Source organism: Tamandua tetradactyla, chromosome 22, assembly GCF_023851605.1.
Source record: "Tamandua tetradactyla isolate mTamTet1 chromosome 22, mTamTet1.pri, whole genome shotgun sequence".
In the NCBI taxonomy this organism is placed as follows: Eukaryota; Metazoa; Chordata; class Mammalia; order Pilosa; family Myrmecophagidae; genus Tamandua; species Tamandua tetradactyla.
In genome coordinates this window covers 35,096,969-35,112,419 of record NC_135348.1, presented here as the reverse complement: position 1 = coordinate 35,112,419, position 15,451 = coordinate 35,096,969, and the positions used below count along the sequence as shown (strand labels likewise).

The following is a 15,451-nucleotide window of genomic DNA, read 5'->3' as shown; positions in this document are numbered from 1 at the left end:
AGGGTGCATGGCGAACACAGCATCATCTGCTAGCTTCTTTTCCTGGCTTCCTGTTTCACGAAGCTCCCCAGGAGGCATTTTCCTTCTTCATCTCCAAAGGTCGCTGGCTGGTGGACTCTGCTTCTCATGGCTATGTTGTTCTGCTTTGCTCTCTCTGAATCTCCTGTTCTTCAAAATGTTTCCACTTTTATAGGACTCCAGAAATTTATCAAGACTCACCCAAATGGGTGGAAACATCTCATCATCTAATCCCGTTTAACAACCACTCTTGATTAAATCACATCTCCAGGGAGATGATCTGATCATAGTTTCAAACCTACAATATTGAATAGGGATTATTCTGCCTTTATGAAATGGGATTTAGATTAAAACATGATTTTTCTAGGGGACATACACCCTTTCAAACCAGCACACCAAGGGAATACAGAGAAATGTAAAAAAAAGTTTTAAAAAATCCTCTGATTCAATTAAAAAAGGTCAAGCTCCCTCAGGCATTTCACAACTAAGGACTCTCCTGAGGATACAGATAGACTAATTAAATAGATGATTTTGTATTTCTTAATCACTCTCCTTTTTCCCAGAAAGATATTTTATGAAAGTTAACAATTTTTCTAAAGAAACTAAAATACATAGTTCCAACTTTACATGACGAAACCAGTTAAAGACAGAGGTAAGTACGTGTTTTTAACATGATCTTGTAGGTGGTAGCAAAGTAAAGCCCATCGTATTTGGATGGAAGGATTATTAATTTATGATTCTTTAAACATTTAGAAAGGGTAAAAATATGTTTGCTAACTGCATGATAAATCTATAAACAATAGAAAATTTCTTATAGGGAAAAAAGGAGGTCTGCAGCAAGTCAAACATGAAAATCAGTAACTAAATACATACACATCAAAAAAATGTTAGTTTAAGTACAGTAATTTGTCCATCAAAGTTAATATATGAGATTATCTGTACCAAATAATTTTCTAGAAAGGAGAACTTAAAAAAAAAAAAAAAAACATAACCAAGGACTTCACAAACCACTGAAATATATAAATGTAAAAAATCACTATCATTAATTAATGTTCATGCTTTTATTCAAATGCAGATCACTAGTAGCACTATCGTTTTGAAATGTATTAAAAATGTCTCTTCCTTATTAAAAGGAGTATGGGCAACGATGTTTAACCTTTGCTCACTGACCATCATCATTGTGAGAACAGCATATGTAATGGGTAGCTGAATTCATTTAGATTTCTCTGTTTCTCTGCTATCAAACTAGTGTTACTTCTGCCGACATCTTCACTGTCACCAACTCTCTCCATTCCTAATCTGTATTCAGCTGTACCATAGAAAGAACTAAAACAGTGATTCTCAGAGTGAATACTCAGACCATCAATATCAGCATCAACAAGGAAATTGCTAGGAATGCAATTTATTAGGCCCCTCCTCCTACCTGCTGAATCAGAAATGCTGAGGGTGGAGACAGATACATTATGAGTATAATAAACCCTCCAAGTAATGTGGATGCACCCTCAAACTTAAAAAACACTCAAAAAAGTTCACTAAGAGGAAACAGATTATCCAGTCTATGGGAAAATAAAAATGCTTTATTCACAGCTGAAATAGAATTAACTTTGGCCTAGCACTTCTGACTTTTGTAGAAGTGATATATACTAAATTAGGCAGAATCCATTTTCTGAACTTCTACACTTCAACTTTCTTCTGAATAGTTAAAATTCTCAAAATTTAACTCTTAGAAATTTTCATTGATTGATAAAAATGTATGGGCTATTGAGATTCTAGAAGAATCAATTGGATCACCACAATCTAATTTTTTTTTTGGGGGGGGGGGTGGCAGTGCATGGTCCAGGAATCAAACTTGGTGTCCCACGTGGAAGCCAAGAGCATTCTACCACTGAACCACCTATGCACCCACAATCTAATTTTAATTCTTAGCTTTGCACATTCAAAACCTTCAAACTATAGTGTGCTAGACTGAATCTGTGGTGGATCCCAGAAAAGCCATGTCCTTTAATCCTTATTCAATATTGCTGGCTGGAAGCTTTTTCATTGTTCTGATGGAGATGTGACCCACCCAATTGTGGGTGGTAACTGCTGATTAGATGGCTTCCATGGAGTTGAGACTCTACCCATTCCAGGTGGGTCTTGATTAGTTTATTGGAATCCTTTAAAAGAGGAAGCATTTTGGAGAGAAAGGGATATGAGAAACATCAAGGCCACACAGCCTTGAAGATGAAGAAGGAAAATGCCCCGGAGGAGTTTCATGAAACAAGAAGCCTGGAGAGAAAACTAGCAGATGTTGCCACATTCACCATGTGCCTTTCCAGTTGAGAAAGAAAGCCTGAATGTCATCGGCCTTCTTGAGTGAAGCTTACCTCTTGTCGGTGCCTTTATTTGGACATTTTTATAGACTTGCTCTAATATGGAAATTTTCAGAGGCTTAGAACTGTAAACTTGCTACTGATTAAATTCCCATTTTAAAAAGTCGTTCTCTTTCTGGTATATTTTATTCCAGCAGTTTGCAAACTAGAACATATAGGTTCACATTAAGTTATCAGATGGAGCATATATCCATGGAACATTTGGTATTTCCATTCTTTCACTTCTATAATCAAACCAGTCCGTTCATCAGTATTTTCATATCAATAGTCAGTGCAGTTTCAATACTTATCAATAAAATCTATTTATCATCAGATTTTATTCTATCGTATCGTCAATGCAGTTTCAATATTTATCATTAGAATCTAATATTTATCATTAGATTCTATCATTAGGGTACTAAATACAAATAGATAAAATGCAAACAGAAACATAGAAGTGTCCATGAGAAATGCTTTGTCAAAGTGTTACTCCTGTTTACGGAAATCATTGCTTATTTTCACTTTCTTCAAGTTTTTAGTTCATAGCCTTTACTTTTCAAAAAAACCTTCCAGCCAGCAATATTGAATAAGGATTAAAGGACATGGCTTTTCTTGGATCCACCACAGATTCAAGTTTTGAGTACTAACTTTGTGCTGGTTTGAAATGATGTATGTACCCTAGAAAAGCCATGTTTTAATCCTAATTCCAATTTGTAAAGGCAGTCATTTCTTCTAATTCCTATTCAGTACTGTATGCTTGAAACTATAATTAGATCATCTCCCTGGAGATGTGATTTAATCAAGAGTGGCTGTTAAACTGGGTTAGGTAGAGGAGTGTCTCCACCATTTGGGTGGGTTTTTATTGGTTTCTAAAGTCCTATAAAAGAGGAAACATTTTGGAGAATAAAAGCGATTCAGAGATTTGAAGAGAGCAGAATGACATAGCCAGGAGAAGCAGAGTCCACCAGCCAGCGACCTCTGGAGATGAAGAAGAAAAATGCCTCCCAGGGAGCTTCATGAAACAGGAAGCCAGGAAAAGAAGCTAGCAGATGGCACCATGTTTGCCATGTGCCCTTCCATATGAGAGAGGAACCCTGACCGTGTTCACCATGTGCCTTTCCAGATGAGAGAGAAACTCGGTGTTCGCCACGTGCCCATCCACTTGAAAGAGAAACCCTGAACTTCATCGGCCTTCTTGAACCAAGGTATCTTTCCCTGGATGCCTTAGATTGGATATTTCTATAGACTTGTTTTAACTGGGACATTTTCTCAGCCTTAGAACTGTAAACTAGCAACTTATTAAATTCTCCTTTTTAAAAGTCATTCTGTTTCTGGTATATTGCATTCCGGCAGCTAGCAAACTAGAACAGAGTTCATTCAACTTTTCACCTATATTACAAATATCTGTGTGTTAATAGCAAATAATACCAAAAATGCTATATGGGGTTTACTATTACATTAGTAGACTGCCCCTTGGACACATGTTAGCACCAACTCTCATTTTGAGTACTAACTTTAAGGATTATCAGGTTGACATGGTAATGCAGCACAGCATATTGAGAGCTAATGAAGGCAAATACAAATATGAAGATTTAACTAGGCTACACTGTAGAGTGAACATAGGAAAGGGAAATTCATAAAAGCTTACACATCTTAGATATAAAAGCAATAGGATCCAAAGAAAAACTCTTTCAGAACTAATAAGCAAAAATTAGTCATCTCTTCCATTATAATTGGTGCTAATTTGAAGAATTTATTTATACAAAAATTCCAATTTAGAGGATTAGTCTCATATTGCTAATTTTAAAATTAAGATATTTATCAATTATTTATAAAAAATCTCAATATATTGTCATTACACCTACTTTTTCAAATAGGCCCTTCAGAATGAATATTATAATCAAAGATAAATCACGAAGCATCCTCTCATATATTATGCTATGAGTCCATTCCAATTCCCCAGTGACAGAAATGGTGAATCTGAGAATGATCACATCTTTAAACATGTGACAAACTAGATATTCAAATACGATGAAGGCTCCTCTCCAACCCAAAGAAAAGCAGTGAAGCGACAATTAATAATCACTTAAGCATAATCCTTCTCCATCCAGAAAAAATAAATGCCACATTTCCAAAACAAGATACTGTTGATTAATTTTCATAATGCTCTTATAAATTAATTTTGTAGCCAAATCCTGCTTCCTTTTATTTTTTTTTTGTCTTCTCACTTTTGCCTTTTTCCTTCACTAATATAACCAAATACTGAATCCAAACAATAATATCTGATGTGACACAGCTTCCAAATAACAAACATATAGGTCTTATGAAGCTAGAAGAGAAAGAGTCCCAGGGAGGATATTAGGATATGAGTTAAAAAGAAACAGAGGCCAAAGCATGCCCTTTGGAGGTATGCTAAAGACTTTAGTGAGATCATGGTAGAGCTTTGAATGAGGCATAACACGACTTACTTACCAGGAGAACAGCTAAATTAGTACAGAAATTGTAATGAGACGAGAGCAGACTCTGATGTTTGTGATTAATTGGGTGACAATGGAGAGAGCTGGGGAATATTTTGAGGGTCGCACAAGAGGTCTGGCTGATGGATAGAAGTTACGTTGTTAGTTGTTGAGAATAGACCACTTGGGTTTTTGGCTTGAAAAATGGATAGCCAGGGATGCCATTTACTGTATTACAGAAGGGCTCATTAGTTATGAGTTCATCGACAGACTGTGAGGTACTTATTATGCATATGTATTACATATTTAAATGGAGATCCAGAGCAGCCAATATAGCTTTGGATTTCAGGAGAGAATCAAAAGTGGTGATACAAAGTTAGTTTTCATCATAGTTATAATATTTAAATTCTGGGATTAGAGGGGATCACTGAGTCAGTGAGAACTGAATCAGAAGAGAAGGTATCTACGCACTAAACTCTGACATACTCCAGTCATTAGAAACAAGTGAAAGTAGGGACAAGCAAAGGAGACTAAAATGGCAGCCAGCGAGGTATCCTGGAGTGCACGAGACAAGAAACATTAAAAAATAAGAAGGCAATCAAATATGAGCTGCTTGAGAGGACTTGTAAGATACGCCTATGAATCTGCTGAGATGTAAATGGATGCTATGGCTGACTTGGAAAACAGCAGCAGAGTAGAGGGCATTAAATATAGGAAGCATAGACAGCTGGCAGGGTTTGGTGACCTCCCTTTATCGCCTTCTCTATGACAATTTTTCATTAGGACAAAGTATCTGCAAGCAGTTAAAGCGATGTCCTTGCCAGGTAGGGAGTCATTTAATAGCTTTTTATTAAGTGAGCAAATGAGTTAAGTTAGTGAGCAAATAAATTAGTGAGCTCGGGTACTGCATTATATGGGTGGAATAAAACTGAAATTTCAGCAAGTCGAAATCCTCTAGAACATTACATCAAGAGTGAACATTTTGTAATTATGGATTTTGCCTGCACAGACGACATGCCGTGCTCTCAGACCACTGTTTGTTCAATTATATAATGAGTTGAGAGAAACCATACAGTAGAGGGTCTACAGAGCAAGCCTATACTATTGGTCCATAGAATATTCCAGAAGTGTCCATCGTATTGATACGCAGAGCTTCAAGCATTTTCACAACAACTTCAACAACTCAGGTTTTTAAAAGGTCAGTGGGGACATGTTCCTAGAACAGCCACGTGTGATGAGGTCACTTCATCCAGGGCAGCTTACTTTACTCAAATGACAGTAACTTGATATTTCTTTGCTTTCAATTTTTTTATTTTTATTATATTGTTTAGCTATTTCTCCTGGAATATGAGTGCTTTGTTAATGTAAACAACAAATTCCTCAAAGGTTTATTTCTGGGGACTCACCAACCTAAACCAGTTTTGCCTCCAATAGCACATTCTTAAACAGAACCTGTTTTTGGAAAAAAAAAAAAAAAAAACACACATCCAGACATTCCTTTACTTTAAAGCCTCCTTGCCCTTAGAATGACAGTTATTTTAGTGGCTCTCCCATTAATTTAGTGACTGGACAAATTGCCTAGTGGGAAAACATTCAATTCAGTGGCTAATGAGAAATCGACTTTAAACAACTCCTGAAGGAAACCTTAGAAAAGAACAGCTGAAGTTTTGTGGGTTCTCTCTTCCCATCATGGCTGCTTACTAATACTCCATTTTACCACGCACCTGTGTTCTACTATCCCCCGCAAATATCAGTGGGGAAAAAGTACTTAATCTTTAAATTCAGGGATCTTCATAAACCTATTCTACTTTTTTTATTCTCCATAGCACGTTTGACCTTCTGACATATTAGAACTATTTATTTCATAAACTTATTCTTAATTGCCTGCTCCCTGGAGGAAAGAGGACTTTTCTATTTTGTTCACTAAGGTATCCCAAGCATCTTGTTAGGTAATGGGTGTTCATTCTATGTTTGTTGAATTAATAAATGAATTAATAACTAACCAAAACTTCTTACCCTTTTATATGTCAAATGGAAGTTACATGAACATTAAAAGTTACCAATTTCTGGAGAGCCCTGTGTTACAGAAAACTAAGTTCACAGAAGAGGTCTGACTTATAGAACCCTCTAATTTGGTCCATGCAGGCACAATCTAAAGCAGTGATATTTCCTAGCTCCTAGTTAAGTATGCAAAATAAGAGGAGTCAGCTTTACATGCATTGTTACAGCCACATCTCAAAGATGCTTATTTTTTTTTCATTTTTTTTTTTTTTTTTGTAACACAGGCATCAGTATAAAGAAGAATAGAAATCTCAACTAGGATATTTAGCAATACTTTTTAAAGAGATACATCCAATGGGGATGTGGTAGCTTTAAACATAAAATTTGTTTCAGGTGTAAGAAATGTTCATTCCCAAAGCACTCTTGGGCTTATTACCTATCCAGGAGAGAAAATTATTTGAAAATAGGGAGGATGAACTCTGTGGTCCATTGAATGTTACCAACCAAATAGGAGATCACAAACCAAAATCTCAAACTGTTGTATACCCCAGAAAAGTTATGCCCTTTTAATCCTAATCCAACCTTGTGGGGCAGCCATATTCCCTTAACCTTGAGCCAATATCATAGGGTGGAATCTCTTGATTAGGTTGTTTCCATGGAGATGTGACACCCTCAATTGCGGGTGTGACTTTTTGGTTAGATGGAGATGTGAAGCCATACATTTAAGGTGAATCTTATTAGTTTACTGGAGTCCTTAAAAGAGCCAACACAGGGAAACATTTTAGAGAAAGCTCAGATGCAGACATTTGGAGATGCCTAGAGAACTGACATAGACACAGACGTTTGGAGATGCACAGGAAAACACCAGAAGGACCCACAGGATCTGTGAGAGCTGTTTGAAATCAGAAGCCAAAAGAGGAGCCCAGCAGATGTTATCATGTGCCTTCCATGAGATGCTAAGCAAGGACCAGAACCTGGAGAGAGCCAAGGAAAACCAAGAGAAGAAATTCAATGTTTGCCCCAGAGAAGCTACGAAAGGACAAGCAGACGCCAGCCATGTGCTTTCCCATGTGAAAAAGGAAACCCAGCACCATCTGGCCCTTTCTTCAGAGTCAAGGTATCTTTCTCTGATGCCTTGGTTTGGAAATTTTTATGTTCTTAGAACTGTAAACTTATAACAATAAATCCTCTTTATAAAAGCCTATCTATTCTTGGTATATTGCATTCCAGCAGCATTAGCAAACTGAAATAGATTTGTCTCCACTTTTAACAGATTTCATGGCTTTTACTTTATTTCTTATATGGACTCTAGCTTAATACATTCAGCTAGTGTCTCCTTGGGTTTCAATATAGCTATGCCTATTTCACACTCTAAATACTGAAGAGTATTCAGACTTCCAAATGCAGGGGAACTACATCTCATTACAAAACAACATAACTCAATGAAAAGTACTTTAAAAAATTATACTTATCTTTAATGATCTTGACAAAGAGCAGGAAAAAATCTGAAGAGTTTTGATCTCAAAATTTTTAAGTCTGCTTGTTTCTTTTTAAAAGTAATTATGTTTAAATATGAGTGTGGAATAAACAAATGGTCTTAAAATCAGCCAGTGTTAATGTATTTGCAAGTGGGCAATAACTATTTGGAAATTACATGGCACATATGAGCCAAAAATTTCAAAGTAATCAAATGCATTAAAATAAATATGCAAATTATGATAAAGGAGGGGTTACATGCGTTAAAAAAAATTCACACCCAAAGAAAACACAAAATAATCAGGACTTAGTAACCAGTCCTGCACTGATAACTATTTACTTGATTCTGGGCAAGTCTCTGAATCTATCCACCTCTCAATTTCCTCTTCTATACTTGAGGAACTTGGATTAGATGTGAGGATTTTAATTTGAAAGGAAAGGGGGCCAGAGACCGGGGTTTGATTACCGGTGCCTGCCCATGTAAAAAAGTTCAGTGTATAAAAGAAAACACAGCAAAACTACTTAGGGCATCAAAGTTTGTCCTGCTTGCCTCTGGCTCTCACTTCCACTCCCCCTGCCACACACCCCTACCACCAATGACTGAGTAAACATTATGAAACTTTTCAATGAACTGTGCGAAAGTCTCTGGACAGATGGTGTCAAAGGATCATTTTAATGCCTAAAATTCTTATTCTCCATGAAACACTAGATTATACCTATTGACCATCAACTCTTCACATGACATGCATATTTTCTTAGCCACCTGAATATAATGTTCCCAGGGTTGATATTTGACACAAAGAATAGGAATTTTGAACTTAACTTTTTCAGAAAGAGTGATGACACCTCAGGATAGTAAATCAGGAACAATATTCCATTCTTACAACTTAGCAATCATGGCTTATTTGCCTGTGATTTTTAAAATGGAAAATAACAGAGACAGAATATAAAATTCTCAGTCACTCTCTGTTGCTACCTTTAAATTACTGAGCTAGAAGATGCTGCAAGCAAAATTGTTTCTGAAACCGGCATCTAAGTATTCTTCTCCCTGTCGTTGATGTCTTTCTTTATAACTGAATGGTACTGATCAGTATTAAAACTTCCAAACTATATTCTTGTTATTTTTCCTCATACATATTATAGAATAGAAGGATTAAAATTTTACAGGAAAGTGAAGTATTCATTGAGAAATTGCAGAATGCGCTCAGTGGGGGACTCTGAAACAGGACTGAAGCCTTGCTCCTAGAGCCGCGCAGGTGAAGCCTGATGGAACACTGCTCCCCATCCCCTCGGAGCCCTTCCCCCTCCCCAATTTCAGGCTGTTTCTAGAAGACCCATCTCACTGTCGGTTACCAAGCCTTTGAAGGCATCCTGAAGTCCTCAGCTGTACTTCCTTTCACCTAAGGCTCATTAAATGCCAGTACACTCTCCCTACCCTTCACCTTCCCAAGGGTATTTGTTACACAAAATGGGTTTTCCCTTCCTTCCTTGATTTCTTTTTTTCTCTTAAATAAAATAATCAAACAAAAAGAGTCTAAAAATATTGAGTTAAACAATTTGTCAAGGAGTTTGAAATATTCGACTTTTTATTCCCTAAACTGGAAGTTTATGACAGAAAAAATATGCCGTGTAATAAAAGGTGTTTCAGAAAAAAAAAAATTCTCAGTCACTGGCTTGATGTGTAATTCTAACAGTTCTATTAGCTTTAAAATTCTGATTTTAATATTATATCAACAGGTCTGTGAATATTACACTCGAGGTATCTTTAATAATTTTTTTAATCTTTAACCAGCTTTCAGAATCAACATGAAATATGAAATATTTTTACAAGAGAACTCTGATCTGCAGAAATGAATTTGGTGATACGTTAACAAGAATAACAGCAAAAATAGCAGGAGGAAGTTTGAAAGGGGGCTGGAATGACAATAAGCTTAAATACGAAAATTTTAACCAATGGAAAAATTTTCTGTCTACCTGCAGTTACACAGGAAATTCAGCTGTGTATGCTGCCACCTATAATTCACTGAAATATAACACACACTTTTCAGATAAAAAGGAGATATTCACAAATGTTCCTGAGTTAAATAAAAAATCAGGAGGGACAGCTTGAGCACCAGCAATTTAAGACAAGAGCACCATATTAATAGATGTTCCTAAATGTCATGGCCTTTATTTTTTCCCATATCTAATCTATGCACAATTATTAGTGTTGGGAATAAGCTCTATAACTTATAACATTTCTGCCTTTACATCTAAAACTCTTCTTTATATATGTGCATGTATATATATGTGTGTGTGTGTCTGTCCACACGAGCGTATATATGTGTATATATCTGATTTAAGAGCAAATAAATATAAGAGTTCCTATGTTGGTCTCCAATCTAAGAATCAGATCTAACACTCCTCGAATGCCCTTATTTTAATTGTAAAATCATTGCATACATTATAAGAATGGCAGCTAAACCCAAAATACCAATTTAAAGGGGAAGGGAAAGGAAGTATACTTTAAAAGGGCACATTCATTTGTAAATGGTAAATAAATTTTCCCAGTTTAACATATCTTAATTCTAGCATGTTATTAAAAATAATGATGACAAAGAACAATGGATCTTTAAGATAAATGAATCATGTCTTTTAAGTGGACTCTACCACTTATATAAGAAAACCATAATCTTTATATGTTTTAGAGCTGGAAAAAATATGGTTAGTCATAAGGACCAAAATAGTAAAACATAAACAGACAAACAAGCAAACAAAAAACTCTTAGAGAAAAGTCCAAGGTAAATTTCAGACAGAAATAAATAGCCATAACAAGTAGTAACTTAGTCTTCCAATCAGAAGGTACTTTGTTAAAGTTATATATTCATGTTGGAAATAACAGATCCCTGGATTCCAAAGAATCACTGTTTACTTAGAATCTGAAACCAGCTTACTATTCAACGCTTCTCCCACCAGAAAAAGCCTCTTTCCAGAGCTTCTGTGACCTCAACCCCAACAATTGCATAATGAAACATTTTTTCGCTAATGAGGCATATATTGAAAGAATGACAATCTTAATTTCCCCTCTTCCCAAACCAGCGTTCCAATGACTCACATTGCAATGACAAAAAGGTCCATCCATAACATTCAAACCTGAATTCCCCATCCAAAATTTCCATCTGTTGCCATCATCAGGGTTTCCACTAGGAGGAGCTACCTATGAGTAGCTCCCCTCAGAGGGCGATTGCCTTCCATTTTAGTGTCTTACTTGATGGGAAGAGTTTCTCCATTTCTGCCATCTTCTAGATATTTCTGCATTGATTTCTCCTGCTTCTAGGAATAGACCTGAATAGCACAATGTTAAGCCTTGTTTTAAGAAACCCATCTGGAGAGAAATAAATATTTAAAACTACTATAGATACAGTTGCTCTATAATATTGTATTTATAATTAATGCTTGAATCCATCTGGAACTCATTTTTGCATACTGTGTGAGATAACCCTTTTCTTTCACAATAAACATGCAATTTCGTCAATGAAAATCAAGTAAATTTTAACATACAGTATGATCTGATTTGTTTCACAGATCTGTTTACATTTTCTTACACTAAGAACGTAGTTTTAATTAACATAACTTTTTCTTTTCTTGCATATATATGTGTGTGTGTGTGTATGTGTGCATTTCACATTTACAATGAAACCCCTTTGATTTGGCCAACAAACCTAGGCTTTGGTAGCCTGTTGTATGCCTACAAGAATTAGTCTTAATGCCTACAAGAATTACTCTTAATCCTGCATTTTAACATGATAACTGGACTAATTTCAAAGTTAAATATTTCCAAACTTCATAAGAACCAAAGCCCAAACTATACAGTCATGAAATAAGAAAGACGAAGTTATCCATCAATGCAAGAGAAGTGTTCTAGTTTGCTAGTTGCTGGAATGCAATATACCAGAAACAGAATGGCTTTTAAAAAGGGGAATTTAATAAGTTGCTAGTTTACAGTTCTAAGGCTGAGAAAATGTCCCAATTAAAACAAGTCTATAGAAATGTCCAACCAAAGGCATCCAGGAAAAGATACCTTGGTTCAAGAAGGCCGATGAAGTTCAGGGTTTCTCTTTCAAGCGGAAGGGCACATGGCGAACACAGTCAAGGCTTCTCTCTCATCTGGAAGGGCACGTGGCAAACATGGCATCATCTGCTAGCTTCCTGTCCTGGCTTCCTGTGTCACGAAGCTCCCTGGGAGGCATGTTCCATCTTCATCTCCAAAGGTTGCTGGCTGGTGGACTCTGCTTCTCATGGCTATGTCGTTCTGCTCTGCTCTCTCTGAACCTCCTTCTTTCTCCAAAATGTTTCCTCTTTTATAAGACTCCAATAAACCAATCAAGACCCACCCAAATGGGTGGAGACATGTCATCTCCTAATCCAGTTTAACAACCACTCTTGACTAAATCACACCATCCAGGGAGATGATCTGATTACAGTTTCAAACATATAGTATTGAATAGGGATTATTTTACCTTTATGAAATGGGATTTTGATTAAAACATGTCTTTTCTAGGGGGCATGCTTTCTTTCAAACCAGCACAAGAAGAAAAAAGAAAACATATGATGGGAGCCAAGTAATAAAAAGAATATGGTCTGGGGCGGGCCGCGGTGGCTCAGCGGGCAAAGTGCTTGCCTGCTATGCCGGAGGACCTCGGTTCGATTCCCGGCCCCAGCCCATGTAACAAAAACGGAGAAACAGAATACAATAAAACAAGAAAATGTTTAAAAATGTTTCCCTTTCTTCCTTCCTTCCTTCCTTCTCTCTGTCTTTCCTTTAAAAAAAAAAAGAATATGGTCTTCCTCAAAGAGAGCACTGGTCTTTCCCCTCATTTCTGGGAGGTAATCTACAGCATACTCGATAGGAGTTCTGTGTTTAGGGCTGGGGCTGGTTATTCTTGAGCCTAGGAGGAAGTGACCAGACATTGCAACTTATGGTGGAGTGCTAGCAATGCCAGAAAGACCAACCAAGTGGCTTAGGGTGGGGTAGTTGGGTCACACTGGATTTATAGATGGAGTTCAACGATGTGGAAAACCAATCAATCAATCCTGCCTATGTAATGAAGTCCCAATAAAAACTGTACAACAAAGCACAGGGGAGCTTCCCTAGTTGGCAATATTCCATTCATACTGTTACAGGTTGATGCAGGAATGGTGATGTGTTCTGAGGACAGTGGAAGCTTTACTTTTGGAACCCTCCCAGATTCTGTCCTATGCATCTCTTACTTTGACAGATTTTCATTTGCATCCTCTCCCTCTAGTAGACTGTAACCTAGAGTATAATAGCTTTCAGTGACTTCCATGAGTCCTACTGAATTATCAAATCTGAGGATGGTTTTGGGAACCAATGAACTTGCTGCTGATGTCAGAACTGAGGGCAGTCTCGTGAAGGGCTGTGTAACCTCTAAATTTAATAGGCTCCTTCATACTTTCCAGTTACACTAACCCTGGGCAGTGGCCAAAGGCCTCTTTTTAAACTGACATTTCTCCACTTCAGGATGCTAAAAATCACAGAAACCAGAGCAAGAGCTGACATTCAGGACATTGTTTTGAATCTACTGAATCAATCAGTTTTTCTTCTTACTTAACCCCTCCAAGTTCTTCAAAATTATAATAGCTCCTGAATCTACCTAAAGCAGCAAATTTCTTACCATTATGAACATGTTTACTCCTAACAGCAAACATTCTAATCACAGGAGAACTCCTTAGCTTAACATCTGGACCCTATAATGGAATAAAATAATTAGGAACACCAGCCAGTGTGCCCTATTCAGACTTATACATTCAGTATTAGTATATATGAAAAAAGAAGAAAATTAGAAAATAAAAGGGACTCATAAGAAGCTATACCACTTTTGAGGAGTCGTAGTTTGGAAAGAGAAGGAAGGAATTTTATCACATTTGAGAAATAAAGTACTTTATCACAGTTGTAACAGTGCACAGTAAATTTTCCATTTCAGAGAAGATTGCTTTGAAATAACCAACTCAAAAAGAACTTTCCCAAATATAGATTAGTGAAAACATAGCTGGTAGAATTGAGTACCATATCTTAAAAATATCTTTAAAGACTACAAATGGTAGAAAGTTAAAAAGTCAATTTTCATTCATTCAGTCAGCATGCCTTTATTAAAATAATGCAGCCAGTAAACTTTAACAGCACTGAATTACATATTTGAATGGGCTAAAAAGGCAAAATTTTAGGTTGTATATATGTTAACTAGAATAATTTAAAAATATATAGGATTGTACAACAAAAACAGTGCACCTAAACGTAAACCATGGATTATAGTTAGTAGTTCACTTACAACAATATTCTTTCATCAATCACAAAACGTACCAAACTCATACAAGGTGTTCATAATAGCAAGTGAAACGGTAATATGGAAATTGTATTTTATGCATGTTCTGGAAACCTACAACTTCTCTAATAAAAGAAAAATAGCTAACCACTCAATTTAATGCTTGCTTGTTTCCTTAACAAGCTTAATTAAGTTCTTCTAATCAATACTTCTATCTCTAGTCCTACCTAGCAAAAGGTAAATATATTATTAAATTAGATACTAATTCTGACTAGGTAAGGTCCATGAACAAGCAACAATATCAGGTTTTATCATAATTTTAAAACTGAACATTGGATCTTAGCCCCAGCCGTACCAATACTCAGGTGTGAATGTTGATTGAGGACCTTACACATGTCTGTTGACCTGAAATTTCACAGGCTCTCAGAGGTAGTGGTATGAAAGAATAAATCAAACAAAATGAAAATGAAGACAGCTAATATCATGGATTTAAGGAACTGTTTCCAAAGTTATGATATTGGTCCATAATTGAAAAGATTTGTTTTGCTGCTTTTATGACCCTATAGAGAAGCTTTTTGCTAACTGTCCCTTTACTTCTTTACTGTGTAAGTAGCTCTAATCTGATTTAGATAATTCTTTCTATAATCTATATGTTTCCTTTAAAATCATGATAAAAACATTCCTTCCCTAGAAATCATGCCCTTAAAGTACTCTTTCCTAATCTTAAAGTACTCTTTTCTAATCTTTTCTTTACTCCCTATGCATTCAACATTCATAGTCATTATATGATTGTTAAAATGCTTTTCATACTGTTTAATGAAACTAT

The 15,451-nt window shown here is 36.2% G+C and overlaps 1 long non-coding RNA gene across 1 annotated transcript in view; it reads right to left on the bottom strand.

Moving 5' to 3' along the window:
- The window catches only part of LOC143666325 (uncharacterized), a 173,623-nt gene that overhangs the window by 150,180 nt on the left and 7,992 nt on the right, over positions 1-15,451 (bottom strand). The window contains exon 2 of the long non-coding RNA XR_013167528.1: positions 11,550-11,626. This is a non-coding gene — a long non-coding RNA (uncharacterized LOC143666325). The remainder of the gene's footprint in view (positions 1-11,549; positions 11,627-15,451) is intronic.